Here is a 14,420-nt window from a genome sequence, read left to right on the forward strand (position 1 = left end):
CGCTGTGTGTTTTTGCGGTCTTCTTTTGCGGCTCATTCAGTGAATTCTGGTCAGAGTGTGGTGAAACTTGGTGTTTGGAATTGGTGATAGCTCTGGAAGATAACCAGCCTTTCTTTAGCCGGTTACATGAAGTCTGGAGAATTTCTGTTCGCCTTGTTTGTTTAGCGGACTTGTGCGCATTTACATAACTGCTCGTTTAATCATGGCTTGTTTTCGTTGAGTTTGGTGGTTGTAGAAATGGTTTATATGACATTTTAGCTGAAATTCAGAGGTTTCTGTTGATACCACACATGTCTGGACTTATATTTCTCACCCCGTGTTATAACCGATTAAACGTGATCTCCTCCTTTTTGCTCGCGGTACCGGGGGCGTGGGGCTTAAAGCACTTGTTGCAGGCTGCTGAGTTTGCATCTTTTGCTGTGAAGTACAGCCAGACTTTTGACCGCTTCACCTTGGGCATTTTTAATCTGTAGCTCTGCTCTAAAAGAACTACGTACCTGGGCCCGCCTACTATCCTTGTAAAGGTAAAATGATTGGCTAGAATCCAAAGCGTATGACATCTCAAGAAAAAAAAAAAGCACCAAAATAAAGCACCGAAATGTGCGCTGCTTTTCGGTCTGGTTACTACCGTTTATGTCAGAACCGGTGCCATCACGGCACCGGACACCGGTACCCATCCCTACAAAAGAGATTATGCTAAACAAACAAAACCTTTCAATTGCCCAACCCTATCTGTCTCCTCAACGGGTTGTATGTTTTCAATGTTTTCTTATTATTTTGTCATAAAAATAAATCAAACAAATAACTTAAGCTGTGTGACAGCACCTTGCGTTTACGCTGCCCTGAATCTACTTGCTACACCCCCTTTTCACCCAATTTAATGTATCAATCCTAATTTAAAGCTATTCCTGACTTTCCCTTCTCTCATCTGATCATCTCAAGCACGTCCTGTACCAAATTTGCTTCCTCTTTCAAGCCCACATTTAATTACAAGCTCTACCACATTTGCCCTATATGGCTGTCTCGACATGTTTCCTATCAGCTTACAAAGATGACAGAGTTATTCTCAGAACTCAGAGCTGAGGTTCCCCTTTCCTAAGTCTGTATGTTCTAGAAGAGAGCAAGCTGCTAGTCGGTAAACAAGTTTATCATCACAACAGTTATTAGGTGAAAAGTCACGTAGACATTTGCTTAGTAATCCTAAAAGAGCACATTTCCTGTAGCTGATCACATATATACGATTTTCCTTTGACATATCTGTATGTGCCAGCCTAAATTATAACCTCTTATTCTAGAAATCAAAAAGAACCTGAAAATAACAATTTCTGCCTCAGTTTTACCATACCTAAATTATCAAAAACTGCAAACATCATCAAGTAATCCTAAAACCCATTTCAAATTAAACCTTAAATCCTGTAACTCCCCCCTTTTTGTGACACATCTTATGTGTTACAAACTCAAAATCCTTCACTCGAGCTTAGGAAATTAAAAGAAAAAGGTTAGTCATATCATATTAGGTATACATGCTCCGGCCCTTCAAACCTGTGTTTAAGGAATGAAATCAAATTAATCATCATGTCAAATCTTATCTTGGCTCCATCCACAGCCTGCATCCTTAGAACTTCCTAGAAACAAAAACCTATATGTTAACCAGAACTTCACATTTCATAGTCAGTTTTTCCTCACTTATGATCCAATCTGTGTTATAAGAAAGAAAACTTAAAACAGGACAGTTATCAGTCATGTGTGTAACCTTAGTCCAGCCTTTATCTCAGTGTCCAGTCGGTCCAACCTTTGGTCCACGTCCGTCCATTCACCGTCCATTTCCACACATTCACTCACACGCCTTAACATCAGGTATTGCTAATAGTGGAGACTGCCGCGCGAATAATTAGATTCTCCACTCTTAGGAACATTCATTTGTTTTATTTTTTGGAAAATAGTTCTTTATGCTTTTGACTGATTGGCTTGCTGCAATCCTTTTAGACAGAGACTCACAACCAATCAGGTCCCCACAGGTAACCTTCTCCTCAGCCAGATGTAATCTGGAAAAGGTCACCTTATATTTGTTCTCGGAAATTTTGTCAGCGCTGTTAGTTCACTCTCCTCCAGGCCTGCTTAGAACAAAAATGAGAAAATAGAGAGCTGATTATTAGTTCCATCAAAACACAAAACAAAATCACCTGACAGTTTTTTCTAAGTGCACTGTTACAAAAATAATGGGCCCAATTCTACACATGTCCATGTTCAATAAAACTCCCTCTATTAAAACAAGAAAACAACACAAATCTAACCGATAAAAGTAACCCATCACTACAACAACAACCTAAACAATCTTAAACACATAACATTTTGCCACAAGTTCTTCAGGGTCCTGACACTCTCAGGTCAACTTAACATAATTTCACCTGCTCAAAACACAGAGAATCTCGTTAAACGCCACACAACTTGCACACCATCAACACTAAATTCTGAATTTTCTCTTCTGTAAACTACTACACACTAAGCGAGTTGGACAACATGATAAGCAGACTCCTATGGTCAACCTGCTCTGATCTTCATGAATTCTTTTGTATTCTAAGGTTAATGCATTTTCTATTTGTGTGTGTGATTGTGTATATGTTTCTTTTTGTGGTTTTCTCAGACTCCTTCACAAGGTTCCACTGAAACAATCAGTTTTCTCTCTCCCAAATTTGCTAACCCCAATTTTGATTTCCCACCTTAAATAACAGCATTCCTTGTCCTCAGCCAGAAGTTATAGCTTGCTTTTTAGGTTCAGGGAACAATTCACCCTGAAAGACAGGGAGTTAAAGAGGGGAGACTCTTTAACTCATCACTGGTCATTGTTAATGACATTTCCCCCTTTGCCTCAGCCCAGCGGCTTTACCCTTCAAGTCCCGTTTCCACCAGTGAGTCCAAGCTCACCGTGACTTAGGTTCAAGCAATCGTGACTGTGCCTGCCTTAGGTTGTCCCAGGGTTTCGTGGTGGGATCTTACCCGTCATGGGCTATCCAGCCTTCCATGCTCGCCTGTTACAGGGGCCACGTGGGCAGGGGTGGTATGAGAGCAGGGGACACACTGGCTCTGGAAATTAAAGGAGTGTAAGCTGCTTTCTTCATTGCCTGGGTGTATTAAACTATCCCATTTCTGATTGTTTCCAACAATACTTTCACCTGTAGCAATTTGTGTACGTGCGTTTTCTATTCATTAATGTAATTGTTAGTTCATGTATTTATTTTCTCGGTCTTTCTCTTCTCTAAAACATGTAGTTAATATATTTTATTACTTTTTCTTAAGACATTCAGTCTCTAATTCCTCTGTTTTCATGTTGCAACGTCTCTCCCCAGCTCACCAGCTATAATCAGACTTCCTGTTTGACGCACACACACTCTGAAGTTTGCCTACGCACACACTTTCTCTCAGACTTCCACTTTTCCACTCACTCTCCTATGTGTTATCATTACTTTATTTATTATTTTGTACGAATCACACATAATCATTCAAATCCAGTACTCACAACATTCGCACACTTAGAATCACTCGAAATACACTTTCCTAAGAGTATTTTTATCAAACATACTTTTGAGACTCAGAAAAAGGAAGTAAACAACACTCAGTAACTGCGTCTGTCCTCTTAAAAGAGAAGAGAAATAAACACATATGGAACAATTCTCCCCATCTTAGACAAAATGTGACCCTAAATGTCCTTTGCTACACTTAAAAAAGATTGGCCAGCTCTTGGATTTACGTAAGCATCTTGCGTGTATTTAACACAAGTGCCTCATGCTTTAAAGTTAAGTGTAACTATATAGTGTAGAAACTACATGATATGCAGAGAGGCTAGATTAAATTGTTCATATCATGTTCGAGTGAAGTAAGTCAATAACTTACTGCAACACTGCACGGGATTTCAGTCTCGAGCGCTTTGGATCGTGGTTTCAGGAAGGCATCCATCTCAGTCAAGTCAAGTAGCCGCCTTTACTTTTTTTGGAATAACGAAAAAAGTAAATTGGGTGGTTGTTACATTTAAAAGTTTAACTTGTGATTTGAACACAATAATTTCAGGTTTCTATGAACGTAATTAAATCATGAAGGATCTGTACGAAATTCAACAACTTAATTTGTTCTTGTTGAGATGACATGATACAATCTAGTAAGAGTGGTTAGTTGCTGAACTCATGAAAGTCACAAGATCGCACGAGATGTCAAACTGCAGGAAAATCACTGGAGTTTTAAGAGGCAGACACCTTCACACACACCACGTGTATGCTATCATTATTTATTGTGGTTTAACCTGTCAAGGACAAAAACGTACAAAAAATTCAGCATCAAGCCTTGAAATCATAGCTTTCTTATTTTGTTAAGTCTGGATTGGTGGCATGGTGGTTAGTGCTGTTGCTTCACAGCAAGCAGGTCCTGGGTTCAAATCTACAGTCTGGCCAGTCTGCGCTGGGTTCTCTCTGAGTACTCTGGTTTCTTCCCACAGTTAAAAGTCATGCAGTTGTTAAAGTTAGGTTAATTGGTAATTCTAAATTATCCGTCAATGTAAGTGCAAACGGTTGTTTGTGATAGACTTGTGAGCTGTCCAGGGTGTACCCTGCCTCGTAACCTATCACTTCGGGGTTATTTCCCAGCCCCCCTGCAATCAGGATAAAGATAGTAGGATGGTAGTTGTTGTAGATCCATTCAATTTTTATAGTAACCAGAGTTTAGACTTTGTTGAACATTATGTAATATGAAGACAACATGTAGTATTTAAGTGACCAAGTAGTATTTGGGTAAAAGTTATTTAATAGTGTTCAAATAAAATGACAGAATTGTTAAGTATTAAAATATTCCAACAGCTCAACTTACTTCATCTGATATGTTTCAATCGCGTTTTATGAACACAAAATGCACAGGTTTATTCAATATGAAAAAATTGTGTTCATTTAACTCAGTTGTTTAACTTTCTGCCAAAGGAAAACATTTGTGTGCAACCAGTGTCCACTACTTAACCAAGTAAATCCAACGTGGCCTTTTTTCAGTGTAAGTCGTGTCCTTCTTTACATGACTCTTGGCCTCCAGGGCATAAAACTTTCAACATGATCTTTTACTTTGCCAGAACCCTCATACGCGCAATAAAACTGCTATATGTGCAATTCTTTCTTTGACAAAGTTGTATTTTGTATTTTCTTACTCAGTTGTATATAGTGTTGGTATTCTATTTTATTCTATTGTATATATCATTCTATTCTACTTTACTTTATTGCATTCCAGTGTTTTCTAATTCCTGCTGCATAACTTTGCACTTTTGCTGTGACAAAACAAATTTCCCACCTGTGGGACTAATAAAGGTCATCTTTATCTTTAACTAGCCCTAATCTAAATCCTGTCTCATCCACTGCTGAAATTCTAGTTCAATGAACCCATGTGTTGCAGTTTAAAATTGAAAGAGGAAGTGACTCACACCTAAGAGCTTTGTGTGTGTGTTAATGTCTGTCCCTTTAAATGAAAAAAGGTAAACACATGTGGTGAGTTTTCCTCAATTTACACAAAATATGACATTAAATATCCTTTTCTAATTCCTGTTCTTCTTTAAACACCATGAATGACCTCCAGGTCATAACCTTTGGACTTATATCTCGGATATAAGTCCACACAGCGCACCAAGCACAGAGAAAATTCAACCTCAGTGCTTCAGATTTTTCCTTAAAACTCAGAAACTGTTTCTGTCATTTATCTGCCCAAGAACTTCATCATATGGACCTTGCCGGGTCCAGTAATCTTCAGCACATGTATCTCACTGCAGCCAGTGCTGATTTGAAAACAGTTTCTTGTCTCAGTTTACCCAGCATTCACTTATCAGATGGACCGCAGCCGATCCATCCATGTCAACACAATTGTGTGTCCACATGTACACAACTTATTCTTCACTTGTATCACAGGACATCTAGTAATATCATCAGAATTACTTCAACCTGGTAAACATTGATTTTCCTTTAAAATCAACTTACCATTAAAACTCAAGATCACAGCTGACTCGATTTTCTGAAATCCTGAGTCAGTTAAACACCTTGCTCAACTCAAGGTGTCCTTTTCTCGGAGTTCCTTGTCCGAACTCACTCTTTTTTCCCCAGCATCTCCACCGGAATGTTACGGGATCTTCATAGACCCACAAGTAAGCATATTATTTCCCTAGTCAAAAGTCAAGCCGTTCCTCACACAGTAATTCTTAATCCAACTGCCTTTGTGTTTTGAAACTAAAAAGAGGAAGGAACAGCGCCCAATTTAAACTGCGCATGTTGTCACTGAACAACACACACACAGACACAGACCCAGGGCAATTCTTCCTGGATCATTTACCAACATTCAAACCAATACAGTCCGCATTGATTATTCTTCTGGACCTCAGCGGATCCACCAAAATTCATGTAAATATATCAACCATTCACCAATTTATTTCTTTTCCTCAGACCTCACCGGATCTGTTAATATCAACAACGCTGCACACTCAGACTTGTACAGCTGATTCTTCACGTCAGACCGCGCCGGATCTGTTACTTCAGCACAATAAACACTGATTTTCCTTCAAAATCAGTTTACCAAGAGCCACAAAACCATTTCTGACTCGATTTTCTGAACTTCTGTGTCCCTTAAACATCCTGACAGCACCAGGTGTTTTCTGTCGGACTAAACATGCCTGGGTCTCTTTTTCTTTTATCATAACATCTCTTGTTTTTATTTCAGTGCTGTCTTTCTCAAAGTTTCATTATCCTTTCTTCAAAGCTTCTCATTACTTCAAAGTTTCTCATAACTTCAAAGCTTCTTTATTCTCAAGAATTCAGTTTTACCGCTACTGAGCCAGTTTAATAGTTAAGATCATCTACTCAGCGAACAGATAATTTAGAATTCAGCCAATTTGCACAAATTTGCTTATTGAACAGGTTTGTGCGTACCTTTTAATCTTTTTAGACCGGTCCTGTTCGCCTCATATCAGATCCAACCTTCGACCACATTTTGTTCTCTCTTATCTAATAAAATAAAAGCAATTAGCAAATTAGCAAATAAAACTTCATCAATAAGCAAATAAAACTTCACGGTAGTGAAGTTTTATCATGGTGAGCACCTGTTCTAATGTTTCTGGTTTCTGTTCCTGTTGTTGGGGAGGTGAATCTACCTCTTGAGGTTGAGCTTGAGGCTCATCCTCTTTCATCCAAGCTGAGATCCCTTTACACATTATGATCCATCTGCAAAGCTTTGCATGGTTTCCTTTTACAAGTTTTATTTCTGCTCTGGTATGTCTGTTTATTGCATGAGTTAATGTTTCCTGCTGCAATTGTTATAATCTTTTTCACAATTTTCCCTTTCTTATTCAAAAATTAGATCAAGAGGTTTTCTTTCTTGTAAAGTTTTTTTGTCTAAACTTTTTACAAGATGGCTGCTGTATGTCTCCGCCCTCGCAAGGTCTTTGGCGTGACTTCCTATTTTTATCAGAACCCCTGATAGCCAGAGAACAGACACTTCCTTTTTGTACCTGCTTAGTATAACACACTGACTAACACGGGGCCAGACAGCGCAGCTTTTATTTCACAAACTTATTAAAACAGACACAATTTTCAGCACTTCAAAATCAACGCACCAAACCAGCTGCAAGTCTTAATTTTAAAAAACCAAACACACTTGCTCACAGCACTTCTCTGTACCGAATATTTTTAGTTTGTGCAGCTTACAGTCAGGGCCTCAGTGAAAAAGAGGAAGTGCAGTCCGACTCAGATACTGCGCAGGTCTAAATTTCAGCTGTTTTAAACATGCACAATATAAAAACACTTCTCTGCTCTTTCTTCTTAAATTCAAAATCTCACTGTTCAGAGTATTGGGCTATTTTACATCAGTGAGAAGCAAACAACATTATTTTCTTACTCTTACAGAGGCCTACAGTGCATATTTCTCTCTTTATAAAACCCCAAGTAACAAGACATTGACCACACCCAGTAGCTTCTTAGCTGTTTCTTTGGCTCTCATATATGGCAACAATACGTTGAATCAAGTCCAAACAACCCCGCAGAAACAAGATAATCTGTGGGTCAGCTAGAGCTGCGTGTGCAACAAACTGCCTGGCACTTTAAATTATTTCAGACAGTTTCCTACGTCACAGCCTCAGTTCAGTTCAAGCCGGATATGCACCCTGCCGCTCGTCTTTCAGACGCCAACAGGAATATCAACAAAAACACAGCTTTTCACGGACCACAGCGGGCCCAAAAATGCACAGGTAATAGTTCTTACTCGTCTCTCATAGCTCACAGTATTTTATCATCAGAGTTTCACTTTTAATTTCACTTTTACTGATCAGCTCGCGGCTGACTTGAATTCTCTTAAATCATATATCATCACCTCGGACCTTCTCGTCCGGTATTTACTCTTAGAACATGTTTCAACTCCTTGGACCTTCTCGTCTGGTATTTACTCTTAGAACATGTATCTATTAAGTGTCTCCTTCAAAATGATCCTCTGCGATCACCAGGGCTATATCTGAGGCCACAAAATCTCAGCGGGGCCCCCCCCTAGTATAATCCTAGGAAACGTCTTTCCCAGGGGTGGAGTTCTTCAACTCCGTGACTTGTAGACACTTTTAATCTCTTTATTCCTTAATAAGATAAGATAAGATAAGATAACCTTTATTAGTCCCACACGTGGGAAATTTGTTTTGTCACAGCAGGAAGTGGACAGTGCAAAAGTTATGAAGCAAAAATTAGAATAAAATAAAATAAGAATAAATACTGTACACAACTGTACAGAATAGAATAAAATAAAATACTATATACAGTAGAATAAAATAGAATAAAATATACAATAAGATAAAAATAGAATACAAGTGCTATATACAACTGAGTAAAAAATGCAACGATGCCAGGAAGATTATTGCACTTAGTGTTATTGCACGTGTGTGTTTGATCAGTTAAAGTCTTTGTTGTGGAGTCTGACAGCAGTGGGGAGGAAAGACCTGCGAAATCTCTCCGTCCCGCACCGTGGGTGCCGCAGTCTCCCACTGAAGGAGCTGCTCAGTGCTGTCAGAGTCTCCTGCATGGGGTGGGAGATGTTGTCCAACAGGGATGACAGCTTAGCCGCCATTCTCCTGTCACTCACCACCTCCACTGGGTCCAGAGGGCATCCTAGAACAGAGCTGGCCCTGCGGATCAGCCTGTTCAGTCTCTTCCTGTCCCCAGCAGAGATGCTGCCACCCCAGCAGACCACACCGTAAAAGATGGCTGAGGCCACCACAGAGTCATAGAAGGTCTTCAGGAGTGGGCCCTCCACTCCAAACGACCTGAGTCTCCGCAGCAGGTACAGCCTGCTCTGCCCTTTCCTGTAGAGGGCGTCTGAGTTATGAGTCCAGTCCAGTTTGTTGTTCAAATGAACACCAAGGTACCTGTAGCTGTCCACAGCCTCGATGTCCATACCTTGGATGTTCAGTGGTTGCAGTGGAGGATGTTTGTGCCTGCGGAAGTCTACCACCAGCTCCTTGGTTTTACTGGCATTGATCTGGAGGTAGTTCAGCTGGCACCAGTCCACAAAGTCCTGAGTCAGTCCTCTGTACTCCTTGTCGTCCCCATCAGTGATGAGGCCGACTATTGCAGAGTCATCAGAGAACTTCTGCAGGAAGCACTGGGTGGAGTTGTGGGAGAAGTCTGCAGTGTAGATGGTGAAGAGGAACGGAGCCAGAACCGTTCCCTGTGGGGCCCCCGTACTGCAGACGACCCTGTCCGACACACAGCCCTGAGTCCTCACATACTGTGGTCGGTCGGTGAGGTAGTCCAGAATCCAGGTAGTGAGGTGATGGTCCACTCCAGAGTTCTCCAGCTTGTCCTTCAGAACCGAGGGAAGAATAGTGTTGAAGGCACTGGAGAAATCAAAGAACATGATTCTCACAGTGCTCCCAGCAGTCTCCAGGTGAGCGAGGGAACGATGTAGGAGGTGAATGACGGCATCATCCGCTCCAATGCCAGGCTGGTAGGCAAACTGAAGTGGGTCCAGTGATGAGCTCACAAGGCGCCGAAGCTGAGCCAGGACCAACCGCTCCAGGGTCTTCATCAGGTGGGATGTCAGAGCCACCGGCCTGTAGCTGTTGAGGTCCTTGGGGCGTGAAGTCTTTGGCACTGGAACAACACAGGAGGTTTTCCAGAGCTGTGGGACTCTTCCCAGCCTCAGGCTCAGGTTGAAGAGGTGCTCCATCACCCCACACAGTTGGTCCGCGCAGGACCTGACGACCCTCGAGCTGATGCCATCTGGACCCGCTGCCTTCTTGGCTTTAATCCTCCTCAGTTCCCTCCTAACCTGGGTGGTTGAGAGAGACAGGCTGGAGCCTTGTGTTGAGTGTGTATTGGATGCTGTTGTTGGGGGTTGGGAGGAGTGAGCAGGGTGAATAGAGGAGGTGTGAAGTGTCTGAGGTGGAACAGCAGCAGTGGGGGTGGGTGAGTCTGCAGCCGATGTTGGAGACTGCCTCATGGCTGAATCAAATCTGTTGAAGAACTGATTCAGTTCATTTGCCCACCTCACATCCCTCCCAGGCAGAGAGTTCTGATGTTTGTGGCCTGAGATGGTTCTGAGGCCTCTCCAGACTTCACCAACGTTATTTTGCTGAAGCTGGTTCTCCATCTTTTGCCTGTAGCTGTCCTTCCCATTCCTTATCAGTCCCCTCAGCTCTCTCTGCACCCTTTTCAACTCCTCTTTGTCTTTGGATTTGAAGGCCCTCCTCTTCTGCTTGAGGACAGCTTTAATTTCTGGGGTAATCCAAGGTTTGTTGTTGGAGAAACACCGTACAGTCCTGGTAGGTACGGTGTTATCCACACAGAAATTAATATAGTCAGTAATGCATGTAGTAAGGCTGTCGATGTCCTCTCCGTGGTCGTCACAGATCACCTCCCACACAGTGGACTCAAAACAATCCTTAAGAGCCTCCTCGCTCTCCTCCGACCATCTCTGCACTGTGCGGGTGGCTGGTGGCTCCCTGCGCACTAAGGGCTCATACACAGGGACAAGGTGCACCAGGTTATGATCAGATCTGCCCAGGGGAGGGAGAGGTGATGAACTGTATGCCTCTTCTGCATTGGCATACAGTAGGTCCAGTGTTTTATTGTCTCTGGTTGGGCAGGTCACATACTGGGTGAAGGTGGGCAGTGTGGAGTCCAGTGAGGCATGATTGAAGTCCCCTGATATTATGAGGAGGGCTCTCGGAGATTGTGTTTGCAGTCTGCTGACCACTGAGTGGAGAGAGTCACAGGCTGCATCCGCGCTGGCCGAGGGGGGGACATACGCTGTTATCACGATAACATGCGAGAATTCCCGGGGCAGGTAGTACGGACGCATGCTAACGGCATTAATCACAAATCAGTCTCTTTTTCTCTATTTCCTTAACAACGACGTCTCAAGTTACTTCTAGCTCAGTACTGCTTCTTCCTAGTCGACCGTGAACGCAACGCTAGTCTTAAGTTTCACTTTCGTTGCAAACAAAGATTTTCATTTCAAACAAAACTCAAAACAGAGATCAACGGATGACCACTTGACTACCTGTTTTAGAATTATAATCCACTACAGCACAATTTCTGTTAAAGAGGTTTGTGCCTTACCTTTTTTATTATCTGGGCCCAATAGTCAAGCAGTCTGCCGTGACGTCTGCCGTCCGATCACCTGATCTGGCCTCGACCTCCGCCGACAACAAACGCCTGTACCTCTTTCTACTGATCTTCAGTTGCCCTGCATCCTCCACCAAATGAAGCGAGATCGATCAACTTTAGACCAGACAACAAACGACAGAGGCTCCAGAAAAGTGCAATCAAACGTTGAGTTTTATTAGCACAGGAGAACAACCATCCATCAGCATATGGCTTGTTTGCTCTGACAGGAATACACTGGGTTCTGGTTTTATAGGATAGAAAATCACACCTACGTCAACACAGGTCAAAAAATACATGGTGACAGACAGGCAAAAGTTCATCACGTGCAGACAAGGGTACATCACGTACACTTCTAATAACTATAAACAGACCTATAACTTGCTATGTTCTCATCTTCCCTCAACATGTATCACCTGGACACTCTCACCAGTGAAGCTTAAAACCCTCTTGGATGGAACATCAACTCTAAACAAGCACAGTTATGCATTGTGCATAAAATGAACTCAACCTGTAAAATAGAAAGGTCAATGTGATGACAGACATATTCAATGCAATATAAACCCTGTAAGAAATATTACTCATAAAATGATACTGTAAAACATGTTATTAATGCATTCTTCATAATGCAGATTATATGGTAGCAATAAAAAAATCTCTGAATCCCAACATCACCCAGCCAGTAGTCTGCAGAGAGACCAACAGCTGGTGCACGCTGTACCGCTGTGGCTTTCGTAGTCTCTCCTTTTTCTTGGGGGAGGGGACTTGCCCGGTACTAATTACCTTGAAATCATCCAGATGTCGTCCCTGCTAACCCTGATAAGAAGTAACCATGAGGAGCCCTAAATTTCAAATCCTGTCCGTTCCACCTGTTAAAGGCAGATTCACTATTGCTGGGGTCACTTGTTATTTTGGGGATACATTTAGTAGCTCTATTATTATAAAGGCCAAGGTAACCTGCAAGAGCTGTCTACATAAAGAAATACTCAGACTTTTAGGTTTTATCTTTTCACAAAAGTTTTAGAAGTGAATGTCCACAATTTATTTGCACTTTGCACAGATTTTCTGAGCTTCCTGCTCAAAAATGAAATGCCCAAAATAAATAAAGTATTTCTCTGCAATTATAGCTGGGCCTATAATGGTGGTTGTTGACGGAAGTGGCTCTGATGCAGCTGGTTAGCTGTGATAGCTGCTGATAATCAGGATGCTATTGGGTACTGGCAGAAATAACAGAGGAAATCGGGACCGCAAGCCAGTTTCTGTCTTAGTGCATTTGCACTGCTGTGTGTTTTTTGTGGTCTTCTTTTGCGTGTCTTTCAGTGAATTTTAGTCAGAGTGCAGTGAAACTTGGTGTTTGGAATCGGTGATTGCTCTGGAAGCTAACTAGCCTTTCTTTAGACGGTTACATGAAGTCTGGAGAATTTCTGGTTCGGTTTTGTTTGTTTAGCAGACTTTTGCGGATTTACGTAACTGCTCTTTTAATCATGGCTTGTTTTCTTTGTGTTTGGTGGTTGTAGAAATGGTTTCTATGAGATTTTAGCTGAGTTTTCTGTGGATAACACTAGGGATGGGTATCGTTTAGGTACATTTGAAACAGTGCTGATGCTTAAACTGTGCTCAAACTGGTGCTTGAAGAATGGAGAACACAAACTTTGTCCAAAAACCTCTCATGTTTAGCTGTTTTTTTTTTATAAAAAGATAACAATGTTAGCCTTTTCTGCAGCTATAGGGCATATATGGTATCACTCTTGGCTGGAAGCAGTGCTTAAACAATGGAAAAAACACAATCTTTGTCCAAAAACCTCTCATGTTTAGCTGGGGTTTTTTTTGTAAAAAGATAACAATGTTAGCCTTTTCTGCAGCTATAGGGCATATATGGTATCACTGTTGGCTGGAAGCAGTGCTTAAACAATGGAAAAAACACAAACTTTGTCCAAAAACCTCTCATGTTTAGCTGTTTTCCACTTTTTCTTTGGTCATTTTAGCCTTTTTGGCCAGGGTGAAGGCAGCATCTGCCATCAAACAAGAGGACAGCCGCATGTAACTATGACGGTGTTTGCTAGTTCACCTTACATGCATTAATTTAATAACGTGGTTAGCCTACTCAACGTAAATTACACACGAACAACATTAAGCTACTCACGCAGAGAAGAACGGCTGCTGCTTTTTTTTTTTTTTTTTTTTTTTGCCTGTCCCGTTTGGATCTTTAGCCATCAGAATTGTTGTCTTAAGGCCTAGAAAGATGCCAAGCGGATTTACTTTACCAAGTGGATCACCATGGCCTCGCCATATTGGTCCATTTGATTGACCTTTATTATAATTATGTATTTATTTTATTTTCGGTTGTTACAGACGGGACAGACATGGAGAAAGGGAGAAAGAATGAAAGACAGAGAGGGAGAGAAAGAAAAATAGAGGGGAGAAGAGATGGTGAGAAAGGGGGGAAGAAAGAAAGAAAAACAAACAAAACACCTGGATCACCTGTATGGAGAAAAAAACAAAACAGAAGAGAAAACAAACAAAAAAGAGCAACATAATAAATAAAACACCATTACAATAAACTAGCTAGCAGTAGATAACAGTAGATACTAAATATTAAATGTTATTGTGCAGTACACAAGATCGACAGCGCACCATGTGCTTTGAGGTAGCAGCCAAGAAAGTGTACACCTGTGAGCATGAACGCGCTTGTTTTCCTACATGTAATGATCTGCTAGAGGGTGTGGGGAGCCACAGCCCCGTCCACCAGGGCATGAAGTAGGTATGGAG

General features: G+C 41.6%; 1 protein-coding gene and 1 long non-coding RNA gene across 2 annotated transcripts in view; one reads left to right on the plus strand and one right to left on the minus strand.

Moving 5' to 3' along the window:
* LOC109196968 (NACHT, LRR and PYD domains-containing protein 12-like) overlaps nt 1-14,420 on the plus strand; it is a 59,183-nt gene that overhangs the window by 33,470 nt on the left and 11,293 nt on the right. The gene's annotated exons all lie outside the window — the stretch shown is intronic.
* Nucleotides 2,191-7,632, minus strand: LOC109201526 (uncharacterized). Its single transcript, XR_002061589.2, has 2 exons — nt 5,997-7,632; nt 2,191-3,981 (listed from the first exon to the last, which is right to left on the minus strand). It is a non-coding gene; the product is annotated as an uncharacterized LOC109201526 (long non-coding RNA).

The sequence above is a fragment of the Oreochromis niloticus genome, linkage group LG3, assembly GCF_001858045.2.
Source record: "Oreochromis niloticus isolate F11D_XX linkage group LG3, O_niloticus_UMD_NMBU, whole genome shotgun sequence".
Lineage (NCBI taxonomy): Eukaryota > Metazoa > Chordata > Actinopteri > Cichliformes > Cichlidae > Oreochromis > Oreochromis niloticus.